Source organism: Nicotiana sylvestris, chromosome 5 (genome assembly GCF_000393655.2).
Source record: "Nicotiana sylvestris chromosome 5, ASM39365v2, whole genome shotgun sequence".
Lineage (NCBI taxonomy): Eukaryota > Viridiplantae > Streptophyta > Magnoliopsida > Solanales > Solanaceae > Nicotiana > Nicotiana sylvestris.
The window spans coordinates 67,133,814-67,160,145 of record NC_091061.1 but is presented as its reverse complement, the minus strand read 5'-3'; the positions used below and the strand labels follow the sequence as shown (position 1 = coordinate 67,160,145).

Sequence of the window (26,332 nt, the reverse complement as noted above, 5' to 3'; positions counted from 1 at the left end):
AAAGATAATAGGGTTTTAACACATCCAACTGGACGGAACATAATATCTGAATTATAGACCCTGGAGTAATCCAGACAACAAAAGAAAATCAAAACCCACTACAAAGACTCCCTCCGGATAGGAAGAGGAGTAGCTTCCCAGTTGTTGACTTTCGCACGTGATCTCACGAATTGCACATCTGTCCTGCTGGACCCTTCCCCAGCCTGAACCATGTTAACCTCGACGAATAACCTTTCGAACCCCCTCTCCAAGTCTCCATCGACACCAATCAGTGGTCCAGGAACCTTTGATAGCAGTTGCTTTCTGATACTCGGCCTGATGAATGATCTAGACAGACGCGGGATTGGCTTTGGCAATGCCCATGCTTTCTGTTTCATCTTTCTAGCTCTTCTCACGTCTGCAACGGTAGGCTTGAACCCCAGACCAAAAGTATCCAGATTCTTTGGAAGAGAAACTGGCTGCACAATACCTTGCAGAGATGCACCCAAACCCTTGCCCGGTACGAAACCATTTTTCAACATTTCAATAGCTACCATAACTGATGTAGCAGCCATCTTTGGAGTTGGAGCGCACTTTCCTTCCGGAATTTTCTCTACTGATACTGTGTCGAAAACCTGATAAACCTATGGTCCCTTGCCATCGTCAACCTCTATGAATGGAACAATGGCGCCATTGGGCATACACAAATTATCTTCGCCGTGTACAACAATTTCCCGTCGATCCCATTCAAACTTGACCATTTGATGCAGGGTAGACGGGACTGCTTTGGCAGCATGGATCCAGGGTTGTCCCAACAGCAAATTGTACAAAGCAACCACATCGAGCACTTGGAATTCCATAGTAAATTCAACTGGCCCTATTGTGAGATCAAGCACTATGTCCCCGACTGAATCTTTCCCTCCACCGTCGAATCCCCGAATGCAAATACTGTTCTTGTGAATTCTCTCATCCTCCACTTTCAACTTACTCAATGTGGAGAGAGGACAAATGTTCGTGCTAGACCCATTGTCAACCAGTACCCGAGTAACCACAAAATCTTCTCATTTCACCGTCATATAGAGGGCTCTATTGTGCTCGGTACCTTCCACAGGCAACTCATAATCAGAAAAAGTGACTTTGTTTACCTCAAATATCTTGTTAGCTATCTTTTCCAAGTGGTTTACTGAGATTTTGTCAGGAACGTGAGCCTCGTTCAAGATCTTCATCAAAGCTCGACAGTGCTCGTCGGAATGGATCAATAATGACTATAATGAAATCTGAGCTGGTGTTTTCCTCAACTGCTCCACAATGGAATAGTCCTGCACTTTCATTTTTCTCAAGAACTCCTTTGTTTCTTCCTCAGTCACCACTTTCTTTACCAACACTAGATTATCTTTTGAGGTCTTAGCTTTTCTCGACTCTTCGGGGGCAAAGCATCTCCCGATCGAGTCAAACCATGAGTCTCACACACTTCTTCTTTAACCTCTTTCCCTTTGTAAGTCACGGTCACTCGCTCATAATTCCATGGGACTGTCTTGCTGTCAACTATCGGTAATTGAGTTACCGGTTTGATAACAACAGGATCTGTGGGGGCGCCGTTCACAATTACCACGGGCTTGTTCCTCACTCCTGGCACAACCACTTTTACTTTTTCATGTTTTCCTGCAACGTCACTCGAGGGCCCCCTCTTGACCTTCACAGATGGTTCATTATTTGCCCTGTTCAACTTGATCACAGACTTCTCACTGGTTGACTTTTCAAATGGCCTGGCTTCACTAGCCCGAATCATCATGATGGTCTGCGAATGCTTCTTAGGCTCCCCTCCCCTATGCACTATCTCAATCATATTTGTTTCATAATGGGCTGGCAAGGGATTCTGATTGATATTGGGCGCCTCCAGAGCTTGGACCTCAATCCGATTGGTGTCAAAGAGTTCTTGAATGGTTGTTTTCAATTTCCAACATTTCTCTGTGTCATGTCCCGGGGCCCCTGAACAATACTCACAACTCACCGAGCGGCCAAGACTTCTAGGAGGGGGATTTGGCAATTTAGCCTTAGTCTGTGGTAGAATAGGCTAGCATACGATTCTCCCAATGGAGTGAAAGTCTTTTGCTTCTGCAACCTCTTATTCTTAAAGGCTTGGTTGGGTTGAAAACCCATTCCAGGAGGATTTCTGTGGGCTTTTGGGGGTGGGTAGTTATTTTGTGGAGCTTGGTATGGGTTTTGTGGGGCTGGCACACGCCATTGTGAGTGAGCAGGCGGCTGGGTATAGGTTTGTGCGTGATGGACAGAAAAATGGGGATCTGGCGATGGGTAATAGTGTTGTGGTGGGTTATATGGAGTGTGGGGGTAAGTTTGGAGATAGGGTTGCGGCTGGTTGTAGTAACGGGGAAGGTTCCTGGATCCAACCCAAGCTCTCGACTCAATTGTCGCGACATCCTTCTTCTTCTTCCTGAGCACACCCCCAGTACTGTTTTGAATGGCCTGAGTGGTCGCCTTGATTGCTAAATAACTCATGATCTTGTTGGACTTGAGTCCCTCTTCAACCATGCCTCCCATTTTCACGACTTCATTAAAGGACTTACCTACGGCTGACACCAAGTGACCGAAATAAGTGGGTTCCAAAGCCTGTAAGAAATAATCAACCATCTCTCTTTCTTTCATCGGAGGGTCAACCCTCGCTGCTTGCTCTCTCCAACGGAATCCATATTCCCCGAAGCTCTCACCGGGCTTCTTTTCCAGCTTTGTCAATGACAGACGATCTGGGATAATTTCGAGGTTGTACTGAAAATGGCAAGCGAAGGCTTGGGCGAAATTGTCCCATGTGTACCACCTGTTGTGATCTTTCCTGGTATACCATTCTAAATCCGATCCACTAAAACTTTGGCTGAAATATGCCATCAGCAATTCATCTCTTCCACTTGCTCCTCTCATCTTGCTACAGAATCCTCTTAAGTGTGCTACCGGGTCACCATGCCCATCGTACAGATCAAACTTGGGCATTTTGAACCCTGCTGGCAACTGAACATCTGGGAACAGACATAAATTCTTATAGGCCACACTCACTTGACCACCCAGCCCCCTCATATCTCGGAACGATTGCTCTAAGCTTTTGACCTTTCGGATCATCTCTTTATGCTCGGGATTTTTGGGCGACTTCTCGGTCTCTGCCGGGATATCAAGATGAGGGGTGTAAGGATATGGTTCTGGAACTTTGAAGGTGGGTTCAGGTGGATAATACTAGTTGTCGTGAGTTTGTAACATGGGTTCATTGGAAAATCGGTGTAATGTAGCAGGTAGAGGTGCCACAAAAACAGGTGTAATTAGTGGGGGAGGGTATGGGACTTGTTTGGGTGGTGGAGCTTGAGAAGTATGGGAAGTGGCGCCATGGCATTGTTGGCAGAGGGGAAAGGCTGGAGATGAGTTCACAGTGGAAGGCTCCGTAGGTTGGGCTGATGGTGGGATATAAGCAAGGTTGGCGGGATAAACTGGTGGTGGATGCCCCTTCGCCCAGGCTTGGTACATTTCAGCCATCTGCTGCTTCAGCTTATACATTTCTCCCTCATCGCATTAACATCCACTTCTTCCACCTCTTTTGATGGGTCGATAATACTTGTTTCCGGTTCCTGGTCGACCATATTCAGCCTGTCTTTTGATCGGGTGTTGTAGGAGTGAGTTTCCAGAATGCCAGTCAACTAACCACCTACCTGGGCTTAATACATCAAACAACAACCTTGTCAGCGATTAGGCTTTAACAGATTGGTAACCGCACATTGGACATGAATGCACCTAAATAGTTAACCGTCCCTATTATGTGTTTGATCGGTTGCATGCGTCATTCCGGCCTTTTCTTACTTTCGATTGCAAACTTCCCCCTTTTCTTTCTTTTCCTTTTCCTTCCTTTCGTTCTCTCTTTGTTTTTATTCTCTCTTGATTTTTATTCCTCTCTTTTCTTTCCTGTTTTTCCACTCTTTCTTTCTCTCTTTTATTTGGTTACGGTCGAATCCTATGGAGATTGCCTACGTATCATGACCCTGCATGAAGCAGACCAAGCGTAGTTCTTGGGAATAAGTGTGAAATAAAGTAAAAATATTTTGGGATTTTCAGTTTTCATATATAAAAAAAATGCTATTACAAGGATTGAAACTAATAGACTCGAAAGAAACTAACAGACTCTGATGAAAGAACGAGATACAGACTCAAAAACAAACAACCCACATACTCTGATAACAGAAATACAGACTTCAAAACAACTGGCAGACTTTAACGGAAAGAAAATACAGACTCAAGAAATCACGAATACATCAATGCCTCGATTGTCCCCGGGACTCGCGGGGCGTCATTCGGCCTTGCTGCGGGCCGACTCACTAAATCCCCCTGAAGGTGGTAGAGATCTTCCATTACTCGGCAAACAAAAATCATCATAGTAGCGAAGAACATAGATCTCGTCATATCCTCACAGCTACTGCACTTCATTGCGATATAGTTGGCGACCCTTTTGACTCGCTCTCTTATGACGCCCTTCTCTTGCAACAAACACCCAATTTGTTCGGTTCTGGCTTCCAAAGTTCGTTCGGCTACCTGGTTATGCTCTTGGAGTTGTTGCAAGTCCCTTTCTAGCCGTGCCATTAAGGCGTAACAATGTTCTCTTTCAGCCTTAAAATTTTTGGCTTGTTTAGCCATTTCACCCTCGAGGTTGCCAATTGCCTTTTCCCAACCTGTGACCCCTCTTTCATATCTTTCTTTCATTTGTTGAACATAAGCTGCACGCCCTTCGGCGCTTTTAGCCAACCTTGCCCGTGCTTTTGCTAGTTCAGACTCAGCTTTCTGCAGGTCATCTTCATAGTCACATACCTTTTGAGTAAGGTTATAGATGAGCCTTTCATCTTTCCTACTTCGGCCTGGGTTCTCGGCTTCAACTTTCAACTGTCGAACCTGAGCTCTGAGGGCTTCATTTTCTTGCACCAATCTTCTCCTTTCACCTTCGGCCTCTTGTGCCTGCAAATCATTATTGAAGGTGACATTTCTCAATTCTTCTCGTAGACCATGGATGATGGCCTTATATTCCTTTTCCTTCTCCCCCCAAGCTAAACTCTCTTGAATTTTATCATCAAAGGCTTGAACATGAGGCCTTTTGGCGGGCCTCTCGGGCTCTGGTTCGTTGTTTACATAAGACATTCTCTCAAACCAAGCAACATAATTTGGATCTACTTCCCCCTTGGCGATGTCTGGTACCTGGGTGCCATTTTTTAGATACCGATAGCTATTCCAATCCTGCTGAACTACAGCCTCAGGCAATGCAGCTTCTGGATGCAACTCTATGACCTAGGTGCTTAGATCTTCATCTTCAGGCACAACCTGATACCTTTCCAATTGCCTCAAGACCATCTACGGTGCATATGGTTGAATACTCCTTACACCCATTAACCTCAGGTAGCCTTTGGTAGCAGTCATATAGATGGCTTCTGTCCTCGGGAGCCATCCTATAGTCCACTCGACTTGACCTGCGTTAAGAACTTTCAAGTGAGAGACCCATGCTTCAAACCCTTCTGGTGCGTTGTAATATTTTACCCTCTCCTCATAACTAGTGATGAAGTTATTCGGGCTCGAACCATAACTCATGAATCTGGGATGATGGCGAAGGTGTTCGATCAACCACATTTGCAGAAGGATGTTGCAACCTTCAAAAAATTGAGCCCCTGCTTTGCATAAAGTCAATGCTCGATAAATGTCTACCAGCACCAACGGGGCAAGTGTATGATCTTCCTTAGTAGTGAGGATTTGTGCAATTCTAGCCATACGAATATCCACAGTCTCTTTCTCATTTGGAAAAACCATGATCCCCAAGAATGCCACAATAAATGTGAACCGGCGATGAATTTGCCCAAGGCCCTTGTCTTGTTTGTTTCTCATACCCTTTTCATGCGTTTCAAAACCAGCAGAATACCCGAACCTGAAGTATAAGAAATGGAAAGCACAACACACGTTGTTCACACGTTCCTTATTTGTCTGTTTACTAATATTCAGGAGGTCAAAGAACATGTACACCGATGGAGCCCTTGGAAATATAAGTTGTTGCTTCCTCAAATTCCGTCTGAATTCAATGTACCCGGCTATCTCCTCCAAAGTAGGGGTGATCTCAAAATCCGAGAAACGAAAGACATTGTGGACAGGATCCCAAAAGTTTACCAAAGGGTTGATCAAATATTTCCGTGGTTTGATCTCAAAGATGTCAATAAGAACACCCAAGTGCTTTTTCACCCATTTCCAACCATCTTCGTCTAGATCATTCCACCACATATGCAAGTGTAGCCGACCCTGTTCCCTGACCTCTTCTGGCGGTTCTTGGATGGTATTCATTTGTTCCTATGGAAAATTAAGGTTAGGGTTGACTCAAGTTGACCCTTTTGTAAACAATTTTTTGAAGAAGAAAAGAAGAAAAAAAAGAAAATAAAAGAAGAAAAGAATCATAATCTCTTCCCCTATATGGCAACTTTAGCCAAATGGCTGTTTTTGCAAATGCGGCCCCTTTCCAATTTCACGCGAATTTTGAGGTCGGAGGGGGGGGGATTATTTTATGACTCCTCACAAATTTGTCCATTATTTTACGAAAATAGCCTTTCGACAACTAAAAAATACTCTGAGACTACCTCGGCAAGAACGGATTAAGACATAGCCGAAGCTGGATTGGCATATTTTGACCAAAAATCAAGATTGCATTCCCTCGACCACCGACTCTCTTTTATTGTTTTTCTTTTCTTTTTTTTCAAAAATAAGGCTGAACCTTATGTAGGTTGCCTACGTATCCCACATCCGGTGAGAATCAGACCTGCATAGTTCGGTCAATTTTGACACATTTGAAAGAACACCGTGTTTGACTCCTTCGGAATAACTCCTTTTTTGAAAAATTTTGGGCAAAGTTTCAGTACGCTTTTCAAATATCGGGATGTTTAGAACCGGGTTTTATTTCCTTCCCTATATCACTCTTGGTTTTCCCTCTCTTTTTTGCTTTATTTTCCCTGGTCGGTCAGCATGCAAGCCAAAATAAATGTTCACATAGCACGTGGAATGCATCAGGATGGTCTGTTCTTTCGGGCATACCTGTCCTAGACGGACCCAACCCCTGTGTTGAGTCCCCTAAGTCAAATGCACATGATGCAAACAAACGTTCCTACTAGGGATCCAGCATTGGGCTGTGTTTTTCTAGGTTTAAATCCTGGGGTTTTGGTCTAGACTTGGGGTACCCGAGCGGACAACTGGGGCCAAGGAGGGGGCGACGTACCGGGAGAACTGAAGTCTACCCGGTCTTGTCGCTTGCCCAGCCTAGTTCTATTTGGTATAATTTCTACAGAAAAAGCGATCTACGCGAACGTATGCACCATTTCCAGAAGACTCAGATGGATGGCGTAAGAAGACACTTATATACAATTCAAATAATATTAAAGCGGTAAATAGATAGTATTTAGCATAAAAGATTCACAGAATACAGTAATATTAAAAATAAATATAGCCAAGTAAAAATCATGTTAACAAGCTTGAATTCTTGAACCCTGAACCAGAGATTCTGGGTTCGATCCCCAGTAGAAACACCAGAGCTGTCACACCTCCTTTTTACTACACCGCATAAAGGGTATATATATAAGGGAGTTTTTCCAATTAAAGGACAATCGAAACGGGATTGTTTATTCATTAAAAAAATCAGAGTCGCCACTTGGGAGATTTATGGTGTCCCAAGTCACCGGTTCAAATCCCGAGTCGAGGAAAAGACTGACTCTGTATTACAGTCTGCGAACCAGAAATCCGAGTAAGGAATTCTGTTAACTCGGGAGAAGGTATTAGGCATTCTCGAGTTCCGTGGTTCTAGCACGGTCACTCTGATCATACTTGGCTTATTAAAATTACTGATTTTAGATCCTATGTGCGTTTACCCTTTACCGCCTTTAAATCACTTGATTATTCATAGTTAAAGAATTGAGTTACGCGTACGTATACTCTTTTCCTTTGGCGCGTCAAAAATCATGTCACGCGAACATGTCCATAATTAATAACGCTTTGTATTATTAAGAAAGTTTAGCTGAAGTTACGCGAACGTATACTCCGATTTATTTTTAAAGAAATCGTAACTGTGTCACGCAAACGTGTCCACAATCACGATGGTATTTTAAACGGTCCTAAAGGTTTCTCTACGAACATTTGTTATTTTATATCTATATTAAGAAATTAACACAAGAGCCATTTGTTACTAAGTGTCTAATTATGGTTTGCCTCAGATTAACTACCACAAACAATTGAACTAACACGATTTAAGGCCGAGGTCTGCAACTATTAGGGAGAAGGGAAGGGGCGTTAGATGTTCAGAAGCTGGACCTTCCTCATTAGTTAACGTCAGAAACAATAAAACTTTTAGACGAGGAGGCCCAGGACAAACGAGAACAGCTAGACCACTCCTCATTTCCAAAGGGGCCTCCAAGACCAGGCCCAAAAGTCAGCTGGGCCTATTGGCCCTGGCCAGCACATGACTGACTGGTATGCATATGAACCAAGGTATAACTGAACAAAAATGCCTCACTTGAATTTTAAAAGACAATGCAATAAAAGATTATAATACAACACTCTGATTCTGAAAGATAAAGAAAAAAAACTAAGCTAAACATGAAACCAATTTAAACTAGATCTAAAGAAAAATAACGAAGCAAACTTAGACCCCTACTATAGGAAAACAAGATATTTCCTAACATCGAGGCTTATCGCACAAATCAGACTCAAAAGCTATGGCATTGAACCATCAATTCGACTTGTATACAAGATTCAAATCCATACTATAGTAGCCTTAAAAACCTTACTTAGTACACATTTAAAGTCTAAAAAAATCGAATTGACTGCACTTAAACAAGTCTAAATCCTGACCTTAAAACGAAGTAATGCAAATGACTACATTTGAAGAATTAGACTAAGATGGACATCAAACTAAACTACCAGGTCATATGATATCCATAAGCTCAGTCTCTGATCACATATTCATAGTTTGAAAGGCAATAAGCGAAATTTTCCAAATAAAAAAGTAGACAAGTAAACTAAAATATGAACACAGCTAACTGTGAATACAACTCAGAGCTCCAGATTTCCAGTTCGATTCCAAATCAAGCTTTACATTAGGTGGAATGTATAAATGTGTACCTGAATAACAGCAAAATAGACCAACAGTTAGCTTGCAACTAAGAGGAAACAGCAGTAATAGACCAATAGCAGCAGAAACAAGCAACAGCCCCTAATTCAAACCACTTTCAAACCCAGATGGATCAGAATATACTTCAGAAACTAAGATAAACTTCAAGAATTGTAGAAGATCTTGATGGAACAATAATTTTTCAGTATTTCTAGTTGTATCTGATTTTTTTTTAAAAAAAAGATCTCCTCATTTAAAATTTCAGCAAATGATCCTTTTATAGAGGGGTGTTAGGGCAACAAATACAAATCTCAGATTTTGCCCCTTGCACCTCTCAATATTTTCATTTTAGCTTAGAGATCCTTAGCCAATTTTTGTTTTTGCTTAACTACCCTTAGTTCAAATATCAGAGTTTCAAAACAGCCCTCCCCCAACTTCCTAGAAGCTTCCTTTTCTGTTACAATGAGATTCCCTCTACTAATTTCCCTACATTACCCTTTAAGACCACTGTTATTTACCCTTTAAACTACTGGCAGACCCAAAACAGATGTGAGTCAAGGTGACCTGGTAAATCTAGACGCCAAGTGAGGCCTGGTTTAAACAGCCCAATACAGTCAAGCCCAAATCAAATGAAAAGGAAACAAGGCGTAGGCATTTTAAAACAATCTTTGTGAACTTGTTATCAATTTATCAAACACAAACCAACAGATTGGGCTTGACTTTTGAGCTAAGCCATGACTAAACTCAGTAATCGGCGTCCGGAAGCAAACAGAAACCCAATGACTCTTATCTCCCTTTTATCGAAAACAAAACTAAAATTGCTTGTAGCTAGAAATTGAGAACCAATAACAGAATCGACAAATCAAGGAAAATAGATGGAAAGGAAACAAAGAAGATGCTAATATCAGAGAAAACTAACATAAGGGAAGAGGATGTAGGAAATAAAGAAGAAACACAGACATAAGTGAGGGGAGAGAAACCGGAAGAAGAAATACCTTACCCTACACCTTTGATAAACTCCGGCCAGTTTGATTTGGATAAAAAACGAGTGTTAGTCGGGTTGTTCTCGTGAGAACAACCGTCTAACACTCATTTCGGCTCGAAACAATCTTGATGCTTGGTGAATAACATCGACCTTGCATGCCGGAACAGAGGTAAGGGAAGAATCAGGGTTCCGATTTTTACGATCTGGAATTAAAGACAATTGGAGAGGATTTGGGGAAAAGTGGATGTAGTTTAGTGTTTAAGGGACTGTGGGGATTATGTGGTCGAGATTTGGTGGCGATTTGGAGCTGTATCGCCGGTAACAATGGGGAATTAGGGTTTTGTCTTGGGGAGACGAAGTACAGGAGTGTTTGGATGAACTGAGTGTCTTCTGAAGTTTCAGACACTCTTATAGGATTGAGATATATGCTATGGACCGTCGGATGAAGCAAGATGAAGGGCCAGGATATGTTAAGGCAAAACTGAACTTGAAACGACGTCGTTCCACTCCCTTACAATGTCGTTTCGACGGCTTGGGTGATGGACTACTTGGACCGGGTAAGACAAAGGATTTTGGGCCGGGTATTGGGTTATTTTGTTTGGGCTAGGGACAATTAAATGGGTTTTAGCCCAGATTTGGACCTTCTTTAATTTCTTTCTTTTTCCCTTTTTTCAATTTCAAAATTCTTTTCTTTTTCAAAAAATTAAGATAAAACCTAAATTAATTAATAATAATTTTTTAAACTAAATTAACCTACCCAATTAGATTAATCACTCACCATGGTATTTATAATAATTAATTAAATCCTAAATTTAAAGAAAAATTATACAATTCAAAATTAAAAAGTAAAAATGCAAAATGAACTATTTTTTGTGATTTTCATTTTTTATAAACAAACTAATTTACTAATAAATATAAAAATATAAAATTAAATCCTAAATGCAGATGCAACATATTTTTTGTATTTTTTCATGAATTAAATAAAATAAACGTGCACAGACAAATGCAAATAATTAACAAAAAATACCACGAAATCCAACAAAATTGCAAACACTGAAAGAAATTATTTTGTTTTGAATTAGTTGGAGTATTTCATATAGGGCAAAAATCACGTGCTCACAATGGTAAACCAAGTGAACAATTCAAAGTTCGAGAGGATAGAATTCAGAGGTACTTGGACAAATTGCAGGCGACATTGCACCACTTCAAGGAATGGACACTATATCACGTGCCTCGAGAGCAAAATAGTGAGGCCGATGTGCTCGCAAATCTGGGATCATCGGTTGAAAAAGATGACATAGTCCCGGGGACTGTCGTCTAGTTGTCGAGATCCGTGATCGAGGAGGGTCATGCCGAAATAAATTCTACTAGCTTGACATAGGACTGGAGAAATAAGTATATCGATTATTTGAAAAAATGGAAAGCTCCCATTGGATCATAAAGAGTCAAGAGCTCTACGAACCAAGGCTGCTAGGTTCACATTAGATGAAGATGGAATATTGTACAGGAGGACGTTCGATGGACCATTAGCAGTATGTTTAGGGCTGGGGAATACCATATGTTCTGCAAGAAATCCACGAAGGTACTTATGGGAATTACTCCGGTGCCGAGTTTTTGGTCCGCAAAATTATTAGAGCAGGATATTACTGGGATAGCATGGAAAAGGACACTAAGGAGTTTGTTAAAAAATTTGATAAATGTCAAAGGTTCACACCAATGATTCATCAGCCAGTTGAGCAACTACACTTAGTCCTGTCCCCGTGGCTTTCATGAAATGGGGAATGGACATAGTCGGCCCTCTACCAATGGCCCCAGGTAAAGCTAAATTCATTTTGTTTATGACTGACTACTTTTTGAAATGGGTAGAAGCACATGCCTTCGAGAAGGTCATAGAAAAAGAAGTTATTGACTTCATTTGGGACCATATCGTGTGTTGATTTGGGATACCTGTCAAAATCGTATGCGACAACAGCAAGCAATTCATCGGCAGCAAGGTATCGGAGTTCCTCGAAGCACACAAAATAAAGAGGATTCTATCAATGCCATATCATCCGAACGGGAATGGGAAATTCGAGTCAACAAATAAAACCATCATTCAAAACTTAAAGAAGAGGTTAAACGATGCAAAAGGAAAATGGAGAGAAGTTCTACCCGAGGTCCTTTGGGCATATCGAACAACATCGAAGTCCAGCACGAGGGCTACTCCGTTCTCTTTAGTATATGGCTCTGAGGCATTAATCCCGGTCGAGGTTGGAGAACCTAGCGCCAGGATTCGACATGCATCAGAGGAGTCAAATCACGAGGCCATGAATACCAGCCTTGAGCTATCAGATGAAAAATGAGAACCCATACTAGTTCGGATGGCCGCACAAAAGAAAAGAGTCAAGAGATACTATAATAGAAGGACCAACCTTCGACGCTTTGGAATCAGGGACTTAGTTCTATGGAAAGTCACCCTCAATACTCGAGATCCGAATGAAGGGAAACTAGGACCAAATTGGGAGTCATCAGAGTCGTCGGTAAAGGATTTTACAAACTTGGCACGATGGAAGGCAAACAACTGTCGAACAATTGGAATGTATCATTACTCAAATGATACTACTACTAAGGTATGGTTTTCTCCTTTTGTCCATTTGAATTTAAAACTAACTCATTGCAGGTGTTTGATCGAAGACATCGAGGGTACCTTTTCATATGGGCCAAACGGTCATCGGAGTTCCCCGACGGCAAAACATGTATGCATGTATCAATTACTCAAAGAAGTACTCTTTCTATATCAAAACACTTCGTGTCTCAAAAAGGTATACTATTATACGAGCTACATACTTGTAATTCTATGAGAAACGGCTCAAGGGCCAAAACAAAAACACACCTAGAATACTCGGGGACTGCCATCGACAGTCAACGCAGTCGAGTCATCTAAACTCGAATTCATAAGACCTCAAATAGGCCTCCCCTCGAAATAAAGGCCAAGGCCATCATACTCAGGGACTAACCTTTCGAACAAGTTCGAAGGGTTATCGGGAAACAAGTCCAAGAGACATACCCAAAAGCTACGGCCATATCAAAAGCTACGGCCACATTAAAGACTACGGTCATATAAAAAAAGCTACGGCCAAAATAATACGGCTCGGAGACATCTGACTTCCTCCATAAAATTAAAGTCCTTCCAATACTTTTAAAAAACCCAGTTAAATCAGGCTACCCTCGGCAAAAGCAAATAAAAAAAGGGCTTCGATAACATCAGCCCTCGAATAATTGAAAGGCTACAATAACATCAGCCTTTGACAAAAGCCTCAAGAAGTATTTAATTATCGTAACACGAATAGATTACGAATGAGGTTTAGTTCAATTGAACCTTCGAAAAACACAACGGGTACAAAAATACATGCTAAGGCATAAGAAAATTTCACTGAGTCTTTTAGCCGAAAAGAGGGAAAAAGTATAGCCATCTTAGAGGCCGAATTGGCCCAATTTAAAGAGCCTAAGGGCTGACCTAAAGGAGCCTAAGGGCCAATATAAAAAGAGCCTAAGGGCCGAAACATGTAGAGTTCGAGACCTTGCTCTCACTCAACTCGGAGTCAAGAGTCCCACCATCCTTGGCTCGCATCAAATTGAATTGAGCATCGCTCGAAGGTTACCAAAAAACCTTAAGAGGTATAGTGTTATTATAAGTTCAAAGATCGCCCACTGATCACTAAAATACCTAAGGGTTTATTCTGAGTCCGGGCCAGTGCTCACTTGATCGTTGAAGTTGTAACACCAAAACTTTTCACAAATAAAGATGAAGCAGAAATCAATACAAATCGAAGATAAAGTGAAAAGAAAGGGAACTTCTTATATTCATGGAAAATATTTACAAATGCTCGCAAAGGGCCTTATACAAAAACAAGAACAAAAGGGACCTAATCTACTTCAGGGCCACATCCCCGGGAACCACATCCCCGGAAACCACATCCTCGTGGGTTGCATCCTCAGGAGTTATATCATCAGGAGCCGTATTTTGGGAACCTCCCCCTCGGGGACTTCGTCCTCATCTTATTCTCTCTCGGAGCCACCAGCGGAACCCTCATCATCGGAGAGCAAAGCGACAACCTATTCCTCCAAAGATCTTGCTTTTTCAATATCAGCTGAGAGGTCAAAGACACGAGTGTGCACCTCCTCGAGAGTTTATTTCCGGGACCGTCACCTGGCATGGTCGAGAGCACATGATAACTTAACTTCATTTGCAATGGAGATCTCTTGTGCCCGAGTGTTAGTATCTTCGACGTCATCTCAGTACGAGTACACAAATGCCTCTGCCTCAAATTTGGCCTTCGCAAGCTCAGCGGCTAATTTAGCTTTGAGCTCCTCAACTTTGCAGCTCCGAGCCAAGCTTTCCTCCTTTGCATTTTGAAGCTGGCGTTCAATTGAAGTTAGTTGTTCCCGAAGCGTATCTTTCTCTGAGGCGAGACTATCCATGTGTTGTTCCACCCTAGGGTCTCGGACACTTTCATCTTGAGCTCTTCTCGAAGCTGCTCCACCAGCTCCGTCTTCTGCTAGGCTTGCAAAGTTGAAGTGTTAGTCACCCAATCGGATAAATGCATAACAAATCCTCAAAGTCCATATTACCTTCTTAATAAGATCGGTCTGTTCTTGACGAGCCTTCGCAAAATTCGACTTAGAGATCGCTGATCTCCCCCTCTTTTTTAACGTAGAGGATCTTAAGGTTGTCCCTCTCTTCCACGAGCTTCTTGAGTTCGGCTTCGCATCAGGCAAGCTCAGCCCAAGATTTGGTAAATTCTTGTCGGTGAAGCGACACAACCTTCTCACAAAGAAAATGAGTTAGGCTTAGAAAGATGAACATTAAATTCGAAGCGTAGTTATGAAGACAAAAACTTACTTGTTTGAGAAGCTTTTCGGCCTCATCAAAAATAAACGAGGCGTCAGGATCGGGACCATATTCGATCCCTGCAAGGTACTCCCGAAAAATATCACTCCCTTCATGGGTCGTTCCCATATCAGGAGTCCTCATGGCCTGGGCATCTCGTAATTGCCCCTCGGAGAACACCGGGCCCTGCGGCAAGTTATCTACATTGATTATCCCAAGTGATCCACTTGGGATATTATCCTCTCTTTGGAGGGCATCATAATTAGGCTCTTCGAGCTTGCCCACCAAATGTTCCCCGGGACGAGACACACTTTTTCCACCTAATGGCTCAGGGACTTTGCTCGAGATCTCCTCCGAAATTTCTTCGATTCGAGATTGAATTGCATCAGCCACCATCGGTTCAGCGGTCTTCGAAGCGTCGGTGCTTCGTCTTTTCCGAACTACCAACAGGAAGCCATCATATTCTCCCTATTTGTCCTCATCCCCAAGGCGTTGGTCCGTTTCTGGCGATAGGGCCACGGTATATACCTTAGGCTTTCGAGCTTTGCTTTTCTTTGGCTTCGGGGAACTCACATGTGACCCCCTTTTTCTTTTCTTCTCCTTCGCAGGCTTTGGGATTTCTTCTTCACCGGGAAGGGGCGACCGCATAGCAATAACGTCTCTAAGGACTGCATAATGATAAAGTGAGTACTTTACTAAGAAACATAAACATGTAAATAAAAGAGCTCACCATGGTTTTTAGCTTCCCATCGACCCTTGCCCAAGTCACACCAACAACGTTCCGCATATGAAGGAGTGAAGGCTAGTTGCTGGATCCAACCTGCAAGGTCCGGGATCGGGCCAGGAAACCAAGGAATAGTTGTACCATCGAAAAGGGATTAGATCGAGTAAAGGATGAGATCGAGAAAGAGCAGGTAAAGCAGAATATTAAGTCATCATCGATAAATCTGTACTTACGTTTCATGTTCCAGTCCTCGGGGAATGGCTTCCTCTCAGTGGGGATCAGATCGGAGGTCCTGATTCGGATAAGCCGGCTCATCCATCCCCGGTCCTTGTCCTCATCGATGCTGGAGAAAAGAAATTTCGAAGATCGGCGTTGTAGCTTTATCAGACCACCTCGATAAAGGAGATGGTTATATAACCTGATCAAATGGTTGAGGGTAAAAGGCATCCCTTCGACCTGGCCCGAGAAATACCTGATCAAATTGACAATGCGCCAGAAAGAAGGATAGATCTGGCCAAGCGTCACCTGATATTGTTGGCAAAAATCGAGAATGACTAGGTCTCTGGGACCCATGGATAGATCTACGGGGCCCAATGTAAAAGGGTAGGTATACTCGCTTAAGTATCCTACCTTGTGGGTGGTGATGTCCTCTTCGGGGGAGGGGACCTCCACATCCTTATTCTCCCAATTGCAATCCTTTTTCACCTACTCAAGTTCATCTTTAGTGATCAAGAAGATATATAGAGCCATGGGCTCATACTAGCCTGATGTCGATGCAGGTTTATCGATTTTAAAATCTAAAGTTATCTCACATGGTTTGGGAGTGCACTCCTCGATACAAGGTGGCACCACTGTTCTACCCCTGGCCAGCCGCGATGATGAAGAAGCTTTCTCTTTCTAGGGAATGGTCTTAGATGTTTTAGGCATTGTTGTTGAGAAATTCAAAAGAGGAGAAAGAGTAGATGCTGTAGTAAGAGCAAATTGAGAAAAGGGTGAACTCAACGAAGTTAAAGGAGCCAAAGAGATTTTAAGAGTGATTTGAGAAGTAAAATTTGCAAAAATTATGAAGTTGGCCTATGTATAGAGGCCACTTAAGCATTTTGGGGAAGACAAATAGCCGACCATCATCCACCTCCAATTGATGGCCTTGGAAAACTTTGCAGACGCGACCTTTTGAGTCACTTCAATTGTTGACGTCACGAGATTGGCATCACGATCGAGGCATCGAAGGGTTGAGAATCAAATCATTTCTTATCATTTTATTCTAAGAAACGAGGGGACTATCTGTGTACGGTTAAAATCATATGCCTTCGATTTTGTAGGCTCAAAAGGTCGCATCAAGGACAAAAGTTCGATATAGACCAAGCTCGTGCTCGAAGGTAGAATAAGAGGCTCGAAGACTTAAGTGCTCGAGGAACATCGGAGCCAAGTACGATCGACTCCGAGACAGTGCCGTTATGAGTTTGTTACAGAAGGACAAGATTCCCACCACAAACCTAAGATCATGGCGTAAATTCCGGAATTGATTTGTACGAATTAGTCAAATAAGTACTAAGCAGTTATACAGTTGTCCCAATAAGATTCCGTACTGTAAATAGAAATGTACCTTATTTAGGGTTACCTTGTTATATAAAGGGGACCCCAATCATTTGTAAACATCATCGATCATTGGAAAAGAATATACTCTCTTACTTTTTCGCTCATTGTTCACCAGAACTGTCCTTTAGCTTTACTATTCTTGCTTTATTGTTCTTGATCAATCTCGAGGTCACTTTGGCTCGAGGTCGATACTACCTAGCAAAACTGGTTTGGTTTACTCATTTCTTTCATTTACACGCTATACTTCTGTATTATTAATTAGTATTGAACTAAAGCACATATCTTTAAAACCACAAATCAAATTTAATTGTTACTCGTATTTTCGAGGTAAACATTAACCCTACTACTAAACATGTGCTATATTTGTGTAGTGTTTGATTTAATGCAGCTTTGCGCACCTACGCAGAGAGCTTTGAGAGAACATGCATGCAAGCGGACAATTGTAGGAGCAAGAGAAAGATAAACCGAAGAACTATGTTCCAGCAATTTAGTTAGTCCAGTTTCAAATGAATTGATCTTGTTGTAGGCACTTTAAATTGTAACCTTCCGCTACTTATTCTTGAAGCACTTTTATAAGGATTGTTTTAGAGAGAGTTTCTTTTCAGATCTACACTACGGAATTAGTTTAGAGAGAATAGATGCGATCATCTAGGTTACAGGTTGTTGAGTGACTTTGGTTAGTCTTTTTGATTATAATAGATTTTTGTAACCTGAAACTGCTCGATTTTAGTAAAGTTTGTGAGAAAAATTTTAGAGTTGGGTCATAATTTTTACTCCCTTTATCTAGGAGATTTTCCACAGAAAATTTCTTTTCTTCTTTATTCTTCGTACTTATTTGTTAAAGGAGTACTTGTGAGAACAAGTTGGAAGAGCCTGCTTTTGGTTATAGCATGACAAGTTTTGGTATAAAATTTTAATAGATCGATACATTATTAAACCCCCTCCCTTCTCTAGTGAATATGTGGTATACTAAACTAACAATTGGTATTCGAGCAGGCTCTCAATCACTAGCCTAACACCTTTGAGAGATTCATAAGATGCGTGCACGAGTTTATATGAATGAGGGACAATCTACCACATGTCCACCCTTGTTCAATGGTCAGTACTATAGTTGGTGGAAAGCGAGGAGCAAAGACTTCCTAACTGTTGAAAACTACTAGTTGTGAACATTATTCTAGATGGAACAGATGCTCCTATCAAACCAGACGCTGAGGGTAATTCGATCCCGAAGAAGGGAAGTGAATTTAGCAATATTGGTCACATGGAGGAAAAAATACTAAGGCTAAGAAGATACTTATTTTGTGGCTTTAGTCTTGATAAATACAATAGGATTTCTGCATGCTTTGATGCAAAGGAGATTTGAAACACACTGCAAATTGCTTATGAGGGGACAATTCAAGTGAAGCAGTCCAGAATTTAGATGCTTTTGAGGAATTATAAATTGTTTACCATGAAAGACTCTAAATCTATCTAGGATATAACTCTAGGTTCACAATCATCATAAATAAATTGAAATCTATTGGGAAGAAGACCTTTATATATGAAGACATGGTCAAAAAGTTCCTTGGGTACTCCCTGCCTCCTAGGAAATCAAAGTCACTGCAATTCAAGAAGCAAAGGTGTTGAGTAAAATCGCACTAGATGTACTGGTTGGAAACTTAAGGATTCACCAAATGAGGAAGTTGGAGTTGAAAAAATGATAGCCTAAGGGTTCGTGCGATTTCATGGGATTTCGTGGTAATTGTTTGTCATCATCAAAAAGAAGAAATTTGTTGGAATTGAGATTTAATGATTAACAAGTATGTAACTTATTGAGTAGGTCTAGTAAGTCTGAGACTCTAGTTCTACTAGTTGGTTTTTGTGTTGCGTCTAGCATGAAATCCTAGTGATGTTAGGATTCACTTTTATGCTAGTTGGGATTATTTTTCAATCATAATGAACTGCCAGCCACATATATTTTTGGAGAATCTTGACAGATCTTACATACTCAATCAAAGGCCATGTGTTATAAAGAAGTAACTTATGGGAAAAATAATATAAAGAAAATCTTTAATTCTTTTATTCTTTAAGGTGTTAGAAGATTTTTTGAGATTTTCCCTTAATTAATCCTACTGCTAACTGTGCTATATATATGTGTAGCATTTTACTTATTGCAATTTTGCGCACCTAGACAGAGAGCTTTGAGAGCACATACAAGGAAGCAGAAAATTGTAGGAGTAAGAGAAAGATAAATTGAAAAATCAAGTTCCAGCAATTGAGTCAGTCTAGTTTCAGTTGTCTTGATTTTGTAGTAGGTATTTTGAGTTGTAACCTTACTCTGATTATTCTAGAAGCATTTTTGTAAAGATTATTTCTGAGAGATTTTCTTTTCAGATCTAGTTAAAGAAATTAGTTAAGAGAAAGTAGTTGCAATCATCTATGTTGCAGAGTGAGGGTTAGTCTCTCAGGGGTCGTTTGGTATGAGGTATAAAAAGATATAAGATTGGTATAAAAATGTAATAACACTTTAATATTTTGTTTGGTTAGCAATAAGTTATTCCGGTGTTAATTTTAATACTGGGATAACTTATACCTTATAGAAGGTGGGGTAATTAGCACCGGTATAACTTATACCTTCTTCTTAGAAATTATGCAATTGTCATTCTTAATACAACATACCAAACAATGAATAAACGACAATCCCATCATAACTAATCCCAGCATAACTTATCCCAATATAACTTATACCGACTTAGCTTATACCGGTATAAACCGTATTCCGACCAAACGACCCCTTAGATTACAAAAGAGTTTTGTATCCTGAAATTGCAAGTTGGTTTTAGAGAAGTTTGTGAGAAAAATCTCACAATTAGGTCGTGGTTTTTACTCCCTTTAGCAAGGAGGTCTTTATGTAAAAATTCACGTCTTCTTTATTTTCCGCACTTATTTGTCACAGAAATTGCAAGAACCAGTTGCAAAACCTTGTTCTGGGTATAATGTGAAAATTTCTGGTATAAAGTTTTAATAGATCAATACACTATTCATCAAGTGATGTACTAAACTAACATCTTCACCTGCTGAAATGGGACGTGGGTTAGGCTATGAGCTAAAAGCTTGCAACGGCAAAATAATTTAAAGTTAGTTTTCTCACATCTTCCAAGAGTTGATCAAGTGCGGATAAAGCCAACGACTGCATGAAATTGATTTTGTGCTCAACTCCAGCCTTTTTGATAACTGGCAGCCCCATCTCCTATGTATCTCGATTCAGGTCTATAGCTATAATCTGCATTTACGCATTCCTTTAGAATTTAGACGTAGTTATTTTAGTCCTATAAACCAATTGTTAACACTTATATATACTTGCATTGCCATCTTCAGGAATTGTAAGCGCTGTAAGGAGCAAAGAGTATCCAGTGAAGACTCCAATTTCAATGGTCTTGTTAGCATTTACCAGTTTCAAGAGCATGGCTATCAGTTGGCCAGCATCTGGTGCAGTTGCCATTAGACTCCTGACGAAACAAAAAACAAGTTGACAACCGTTATTACTTGAGAACAACTAATCCTTCTGCCATTTTTTGTTGGATTAATGACTTCATGTACATCAGTCAGCTAAATCTAATTAATTTGTTGTCTTGCACTCTTGAAACAAAGTAGAAATATGAAGGGAAAAAGGAAAATTACTGTGGATGATTTGCAGTTATAACTCTGATCTCTTTGAGAAGCTCTGCTTCACGTGGGTACACGGTAGTCTCCAGAACATACTTAGCATAGTCACATAATTAACAATGGACGTAAGTTAGCAAAAGGAAAAAATAAAACAAACAGAGAAGAAGAAGGATAAGTACCTCATACAATTCTCTACTCTGCAACAGTCCCTTGGAGGGCGACACCATTTCTTTCACTGTGAATTTACTATCACAGTTCACAGAGAATGGGAATTGTAACACTTTTCTTAACTTTTTGAAAGCTAGCTTTCACAAAAGTAGATAGAAGCCGCAAAAGAAAGAATAAGAATAGTATTCCCTCCGTTCCAATTTATGTGAACATGTTTGATTGCGTACGGAGTTTAAACAAATTAAGATTTTTGAAATTTGTAGTCCTAAACAAGGGCCCAGAGTATTTGTGTGGTTATAAAAGTTTCTCATTAAGGATAAAATTGTAAGTTTAAGCTAAATTATTACCAAATTTAGAAAGGAATAATTTTTTTGGAATGCACCAAAAAAGAAATAGAATATTTAGTGCTAAAGGCTTGTTAATTTGAATGCAGATTAGCAAGAGTCCAAAAAGTCATTTATTATTTTTCTGATTCTTGCTTTCGATATCTCCTAAGTTCTCACTTATTTTCAGCTACTTGATTGTTTTATATTATATGACTACATATCCTCAAAGAGACGACAAAGGTTGTTTCAGCTTTTTTTGTTTCTTTTAATTTATACTTACACGTGGTAGGAGTGATGTAATAGTAATCTCCTTTTTTTAAAATGTCTGGAATTCTTCATTCTACAGGTGGTATAACGATATTTACATCCGCTGGCAGCAAACATTCCATAACAAAAATGCTGTAATTCCTATAATCGAGCTTAACACTTCAATTCCACTCAAATTCTTCTCTTTTCACGCTTAAGCTTTCACTTCCTCACCCAAACACTCATATTTTCTTGCGTATATTTCATGCTCAAGCTTCCAATTCTCATACAAATTCTTTTGGGAAAACTACCCTATGTACCTACATAATCAAAAATATTACACATATATATCTATTTTAAAAGTTTTTACATAAAATACGTATTCTATTACAACTAATTACCCGCCCAACCTAATACACAATTAGCTTTACTTTTTCACACATTTATTATTTTTAATCACACTATTAGTTATCCCTAGAGAATGCCCCATAGATATGTATTCGGACTTGCAGTTAGAGGCTCATAAGTGGGTTCAGTTGTTAGAGATATCAATGTTTACAACAGAATTCAAGTTTTAGACAATTATTATCTTTAAGACCTATTCATGACTCTCTTGAGTATGATGTTCAACTCTGCTGGCACACATAAAGCGCATATTGCTAACGTGCACCATACGTCGCCAGAAACGGTCGGGGGCTCCTCCAGCTCTCCCAAATCCGACACCATTTGAGACAATGGATGGAAATTATCAATTATTCAATCCCAATTATGCACTTCCTAAAAGGTGGCTAACTGGACATAAGAGGTGCAGTGGCGTAGACAGAATTTTTGCTAAGGGGTTCGAAAAAGGAAAAAGTTAAAAAAGGTTGTAGCTAGTTGGAATTAAATCAATGACCTTACAATGGTTTTGAACCCCTTGACCACTAAGCTTTGCTTTTGGGTTGTATCAAGGGGATTCAAAACATAATATACACAAGTAAAAAACAGATTTTGTCTTATATATACAGTGTAATTTTTCGGCCCTGTAGAGGTAAAGAGCTCATTGAAGCCATTACTAGAAAAAACAGAGATCAAAACTAACCAAGGAGAGATGTTAGAGACAACGGCAAAAATAGTAACTTTCTCTACTTAATCACGAGATTCCAAACCTACCATGACGGAAATTGTTAAGGACAATAGATCGCTATGCCAAGGTATGAAGCCTTACACTATTATATTTGATAGAGAAAAATTTAGGAAGATTGGCAGTTGTTTGGGCAAGCCAATTTGCACTGACGAGCTTAGTGCCAAAGAAGATAGGATATCTTATGTTAGAGTATATTGAGATGAGATTGTATTTATCCTTCTTTGTATTCATTTTGTATGTTAGTTAGGAGATAGTTAGTTAGTTGATTAGTTAATACAGCTGGCAGTAGTTAGTGGTTAAGCTTCCAGCTGTCAATCACGTGTACACATAGTGTTGTACAGTTCTCATTTTCATTTAAGCTTCATTCTTCAAACGAAAGAGCTCTTCTTTTGCTCTCATCTTTCTCCTCTTTTCAAAAGCTTCGAGATTCAGCCATTGGAGCTAAAGCTGAGCTTCACTGAGCTCATTGTAATCGCAGTGTTATCATGGTATCAGAGGGAGGTTAATCCTCCTCACATCGCGAGGTTAATCCTTCTCACATCTTCTCTTTCATTTACTAATTCTCTCTTCCCTTTCTCTTTTCTGTTTTTTACCTAATATGATCAATTTGCCCTAAATTTGATCAATTTTTCTATTTTGGATAACCTACAGCATAGAGATCAAAGATTTTTGGTTCCGATCATTTTTGCCCTATCAAATTCAACTAATTCAGTACTCTAATGGCTGTCACTGATCAACAAGATGCGAATTCTGCTAATACGAGTGTCGCAATACCTCCGAGCACGGGAATTGATCCAAGTGATCCTTTGTGTAAGCACGTGATTTTTGACCCTCCCCGAGAATTTTCACATTTTTAGCGTGAATATGTGAAATTGGGTCTAGTATAGCTATTTTTACTATTTTTACTTTATTTCGTTGCAAAAAGAAAATCACAAAAAATATATATATAATTTTAGTTTATGTATTTCTCATAAATTTGAAAAATACAAAAAAAAAAAATTTACTTTATTTTGATACTTTATATAAATTCTAAAATTACAAAAAAAATATATATAATTCTATTAATGTTTTGAAGTCGTTTTAATACAAAAAATATTATTTCATATTTTTGTCTTTATTAAAAAAAACGAAAATTACAAAAAAATAGTTTTATTAATATTTTATAGTTATTTTAACTTTGAAAAAATACAAAAATATTACTTCATATTTTATCTTCATATTTACGAAAATTACAAAAAATAGTTTTATTAATATTTTGTAGCTATTTTAAATCCTTAAAAATATTTTTAAAAAAAAGATATAGTTTTGTTAAATACTAGTCTTATTTTTGGTAGTTATTTTGCTTACATAGGATTAGTTAAGCAACGTTTTTCTATTTCTCGGGTCCGGGCAAAAGAATAATATTCGGGTTCAAACTACCCGGTTTTAGGCCTAATTTCGGACCTAACCCATAATAAACCGTGTCCAGGACACATGGGGAACCCCACCACGCGTGGGGGACATAAACCTTGAACCCCACCACGCGTGGGGCTCATTTTTCTTGGCAAAACATTACAAAACACGGACAAACACAAAGAAAAGGAGGACTTTTGAAAATTTGGTTTTGAAAAATACTGTGCATCTTCTTCTTTCTCTTTGAAAGAAGAAGCAAAGAACCCTACTGCAGGACCTTGACCCCGTCACCTCCACTCCAAAAACCACCTTCTCAAACACCACCTTCAACGACAACAACCCAGCCAAACGACCACCCGTCCCCTCCAAAACTCCAACGCCATAACCATCGTTCCACCACCATCAACACCCCAAAACCACCATTAACGACCCCTACTGTCGCAGCGAGGACGACCACCAACAAACCATCACCCTCCTCCTCCCAAACTCCATTCCCCACTTCCCCCTCGCCGGAACTACCATCAGCGACCACCCCGTCTCCTCCCAAGCTCCATCGCTCACCCCCACTGTCCGAACGCCACCCCACGTTAAAAGGAGCAGGTGACAGAAACCAGTCCACAAAAACCTCCGATCACCCTAAACCATCGTCAAACAACCATCACCTCGTCGTCACTACCCAGCAGTCGAACCCCCTCCTCCTCACGTCTAGCAAAACCACCAGCCCCATCGCCTTCTTCCTCACCACAAAACCCTAGCAAAAACCTAGGAGCCCTCCCCGTCAACCACTGCCCGCAACCCCACCGTCCAAACGCCATAACCAACAACCCCAAAACCACAGTCGCACCACCCTATCACCGGCCAGCGAGCTCTTGCGTCGTCATTGTCCAAACCAACGCCGGAAACCATCACGCCCCAGTCCCGTCATCCAGCCTTGTCGACCAAGCAGTCCACCAACAGCTGACCCCTCGTCATCGCACCCCCCCGTCGTCACTGCCCAAGGTGACCATCCAGTCGCACCCCCACGTCCAAATGGCTGCCTGCAACGCCTAGCCATGAATGACCTTTCCCCCTCGCCATGACTGACCAAGAAAACACACATACGCACAAGCTGAAACCTAACGAAAACGTTCAACAAAACAGCCCAGAAGTTCTGTCCGGGATGAGTTCCGTCGAGGTCGACTTTGGTTCGTCGAGGCCCGGTACGCCGAGGTTGTTGCTGTCCATTTTGGCGAGGTCGAGATGTTGAAACTCGACGTTGTTGTTAAATGTGAGTATTCATGTTATTTTTGTCTCGGTGTGTTCTTTGCTTCCATGTCTTGTTTCGATGAATTTGAGTTAGTAGTAGTACATTTGCCGTATTGTGAAGTTTATCTCGTCATGTTAGTTTATCGTCGTTTGTTAATGTTATGTTCTGTTGTTAGTTTTATATTTTTGTTTATCACTAATTGTTAGACGATTGCCATTTATTGTTAGATTAGTAGCTTATATTTCATTAAACTAGATTTAGAGGGAAAAGAATGATAGTTTATAAATAGCGTCAAATTAGTAATTTGTGGCAATATTGTTGGTTTGCATGTAATTAGATTAAAGGAACCGGGGGTGCATCTCATGTGACCCGGCTCCAATTCGGAACATAGTTAAATGGAACTTGTCGTGAACCACTAGTGCGTTGCGCACAACATGGCTTGCAATATATTTTAATAACTTTGAATTAACTCTTTAAATAGATAAAGTAAAAATGCAGTAACCTTAAGTTTACCTCTTCTTTTAAAGAAAATATATATATAAAAATAAATAAATAAATAAAAATGAGACGAGCTCGAAAAATGCACAAGCTGCGAGGCCCTCTAAAGGTATATATTAAATAATTAGAATTCGGGACGTGCCGTTTAGCGAATTTTACGGCCTTCCCCAAAATAACAATGCGCTAGTCGCTTTAGGCGCGCCTTTAATAATGTCATCTCCCTAAACTCGGGTGCACATTTATGTGACCCAAATCCAAATCTCAATGGAGTCGAAATATGTCTCTAGTCACGGGCACATTGATTGTGACGTGGCACGAGATGCATGTCCATGACGTTGCAAATTCCTTTTTTTTTTTAAAAT

At 40.4% G+C, this 26,332-nt stretch overlaps 1 pseudogene; it reads right to left on the bottom strand.

The window, feature by feature from the left end:
* Window positions 1-21,210, bottom strand: part of LOC104216929 (probable caffeoyl-CoA O-methyltransferase At4g26220) — a 37,774-nt pseudogene extending 16,564 nt beyond the window's left edge.
* Window positions 21,211-26,332: the final 5,122 nt, after the last annotated feature.